Source organism: Dasypus novemcinctus, chromosome 4 (assembly GCF_030445035.2).
Source record: "Dasypus novemcinctus isolate mDasNov1 chromosome 4, mDasNov1.1.hap2, whole genome shotgun sequence".
In the NCBI taxonomy this organism is placed as follows: domain Eukaryota; kingdom Metazoa; phylum Chordata; class Mammalia; order Cingulata; family Dasypodidae; genus Dasypus; species Dasypus novemcinctus.
In genome coordinates this window covers 57341496-57345320 of record NC_080676.1, presented here as the reverse complement: position 1 = coordinate 57345320, position 3825 = coordinate 57341496, and the positions used below count along the sequence as shown (strand labels likewise).

General features: G+C 39.1%; 1 non-coding gene across 1 annotated transcript; it reads left to right on the top strand.

Moving 5' to 3' along the window:
• Positions 1–1470: 1470 nt before the first annotated feature.
• Positions 1471–1577, top strand: LOC111760285 (U6 spliceosomal RNA). Its single transcript, XR_002794027.1, has one exon. It is a non-coding gene; the product is annotated as a U6 spliceosomal RNA (small nuclear RNA).
• The last annotated feature ends 2248 nt before the right edge of the window (positions 1578–3825 follow it).

The following is a 3825-nucleotide window of genomic DNA, read 5'->3' as shown; positions in this document are numbered from 1 at the left end:
CACCAGGCAGCTCAGAGGTTGCGGCTCATGACAGAAAACAGGTTTATTAAGGCCGGCCAGGAAATTCTTTTATTAATTTTTAGAATATAATTTAAAATATGAATTTTGTGTATGTGTTGTATCAGTGCTTATGTATCTTTAATTATAATTTTTGAGACAAAATACCTCTGTGTCTCTCTTTTGTTAATTTTCATTTTCTCATCAAAGTAGTCCATGAGCCGAGTTGATAAAGTCAGACACTGTGTTTTGTTATAAAACATTTATGGCTGTTTGGCCTCATAAACTACTTTCCCAAACCTGCTCCCCTAGACAACCACTCTCAACTCTTTGAGCAGTTTCTTCTGGTGTTGACTTCCACATCCCTAAATAACATGCTGTCATCTCTCAACTTTTCAACTGAGAATGTTCCATGGAAAACGAAGGTTAAGCTGGTCCCACTCACCCCCCTTTTTCCTGCTCTGTTAAAGCAGTTATGTAGTAATTTTGGTTAAATTAAACTTAAGGCCACATTATTATGAGCATGTGAATGTGACAAGCTGTGGACTTGGAAGTTTCAACCGAGGCACCAATCTACCACTAGCTGTCAGACCAAGGAGAAATTTTCAAAGGCTGTATCTGAGAACTGATTACATGATTTGGATAATGCCTGTATAGAAAGACCAATAAGGTGGAGATTGAGAAAAGATTGTGTGAAGAAAATTTCTTGGGAGAAGCTATGCTGATTCCTGACTGTTAAGGGTGGGAGGAGGATGTGGGTCACCTACCCCTCACCACAGGCCTAAAAAGAGATGCTTTAATAGGACCATTTTGAGAGCTTGATCTGTGTCCTTGAGCTGTGGGGCACAGAAGTGTCTTGTGTGACACAGGCTGATGGCAGATTCGTTTCTCTCTGGGCTGTGATTGTCCTGCCTACCCAGAGTTCAGTCTGGCAAAGAATGTTTCCCCGAACCAGCTATGCACTGTGCAAGACAGAGAAATGGCCTGGGGGTTATCTTTGATACTGTCCAAAGAAGCCATCTAGAGAGACAAGGCATCCTAAGGAGACAGAAACTGAAGATGAACTACCTGATTCTTGGGGCTGTAAAGAGCAAAGTGACTAGCCAGACACGATATGCATCACTCAGATCAAAGAAGCTATGTAGTAAGTTTCTAGTGAGGCGTGCTATGAAAGCACTTCCCAGAAAAGAGCACCACACAAGAAATGGCGAGGAGGCTCAGAGTGTGTCAACTTAACAATAGTACCAGTCAAGTGAGAACTTACCTTCCTTTCTTTTTTGTCCTCCTGCCTCTCTACTCCAACCTCAGGGATGTTGAAACAGTAGCTAGGGAGTGGGGACAGAGCTGAGTAAGAAAATAGAGATGCAGATTACACTTCTTTACCCAAAGGCAGACTCCCATTTGCAGATACTCTGGCTAGGGGAGGTAGGCAGGAGTTTCCTGTTCAAAAAGATGTGTTAATATAAACCTGGAGTGCCCGCTTTGGCAGCACATATACTAAAATTGGAATGATACAGAGAAGACTAGCATGGCCCTTGTGCAAGGATGACATGCAAATTCATGAAGTGTTCCATATTTTTATGTATAATACTAATACAGGGTGTAAATAATTGGGTGGGTTTGGGGAAAAATATACCAAATGTAAGATAGGGGCTATAATTAGTATTAAGAGTTTGACAATGCTCTTTCACAGTTTGTAAAAACGTTTCACAACAATGCAAGGTGTGGTTGGTGGGGTGGTGTTGCAGTTTGATATTATTGATGAATTCCAAAAAGAAATATTGGATTATGTTTGTAAACTGATCTTTTCCTCTGAGCATATTGGATTATATTAGATTCAGGGGTTTATTTGATTAAGTAATCAGGTAAACCTCTTGTACCAGTAGGGCGTTGAGCCCCCACTGTTGGTGGGTGGGGACTCACAGATGAAAGGCATGGCAAAGGACAGAGTAAGAGGGCTTTTAATGTCAGAGTTTTGATGTTGAAGTTTGATGGTGAAGCTGGAGCCCCAGGGAGAGAGACAGAGCTGTTTGTCTGATAGTCTACAGCTGACCTTGTGGAGAAAACAGAGGAACTGAGCCCAGAGGAACCCAGGAAACCTGAACCCTGGTAGATGTTGGCAGCATGTTGCTCCAACATGTGAAAATTGAGTTTGGTGAGGGAAGTAACCTATGCTTTATGGCCTGGTATCTGTAAGCTCCTACCCCAAATAAAAACTCTTTATAAAAACAAACCAATTTCTGGTATTTTGCATCAATTTTTTGCAATACAATTTTTGTATTTTGGCTAATACAGGTGGTATGTGGGAGCCCTGTATGATTATATGCATGTTTATTTTGTAAGTTCACAACTTTTACTGTGTACTTATTGTTTATGTATGTTCACGTATGAATGATATACCTCAATGAAATTTTATTAAAATAAATAAGCCTAGAATTCTAAATTCTGAATTAAAATGGTGGGTTTTAGTAGCACAAATCTTTCAGTACCTTCCTGTGAAAGAGTTCATGTGGACAAAGTTTTTGAATTACATACATGAAATGACTATTTAATCTCATATTTGATTGATAGTTTGACTGGCTCTGGAATCCTGGTTTGGAAATAATTTGTGACTGGCTGTGGAATCCTGGGTTGGAAATAATTTGTTCCTGGAAATTTGAAAGCTTTGTTTCATTTTCTTCTACCCCCTAATGTTGCTGTTAAGAAATTAAGTGCCATTCTGACCCTTGGTTTATTGTATGTGACAATTTTTTTTTCTCTTTGGGGGCTTTTGGGATCTTTCTGTATTGTCAAAGATTTTGTAATTTACAATGATGACCTTTGCTGTGAATCTTTTTCATTCATTTTTCTGGGCATTGGACTCCTTTAATCTGGAAACACAAGGTCTTTTGAACAATGAATTTTTGTAATCTTTATCTGATAACATCCTTCCCTCTCCTCCTTTTTACTCGTCTGTCTTTCTGGAACTCTGTCTCATTGTAGGTGCTTTTTTGTCCTCTAAGTTTCTAATCTTATCCCCCCTCCCCCACCCATTCTTTACCTCTGTGCCATTTATTCTAATATTAGAGATTTCCTCAACTTTACCTTTAAACATCTAATGAATTAGGTTTTTTTTTGTTTTTTTTTTTTTGGCTTAAGCAATGAGAATTTATTGTCTCATGGTTTTGGAGGCTAGAAGGTTCTTGCTTCCTCCTGGGTCTGTGCTGGCTTCACAGTCCTTGGGGTTCCTTTGCTTGAATCACTGCCTCGAATCACATGGTGACATCCTCTCTTTTCTCAGTATCTATTGAATTTTTAATTTCTGCTATCATTTTTTAATTTCCAAGAACTCTTTTGTATTAGTTATCTATTGTAGCCTAACAAATTATCCCAAAATGTAGCTCTTAAAATTTTAAAATATTTATTGTTTCACAGTTTCTCTGGGTCAAGAATTTAGGAAAAGTTTTGCTGCATGGTTTGACTCAGGGTCTCTCATGAAATTGTAGTCAAGTCATTGGCCTGGATTACAGTCACCTGACATCTTGACTGGGAATGGTAGAACTGCTTCCAAGGTAACGACTAGCATGGCTGTTGACAGACATCATCTATTCTTTGCCACACGAACTTCTTCATAAAGCTGCATTAAGTGTCCTTACAACATGGCAGCTAACTTCCCAGAGAAAATTGATCTGAGAAAGGAGCACGGCAGAAGGTATATCCTAGCTGAAGTGATATAACATGATTTCTACGCTATTCTATCGGTCAACCAGATGTAAGGGATATTTTAAAAAACCTATCAGCTACTGCAAAGACTGTGATAACTCAACCCAACTTCAATTCTGACTCTAA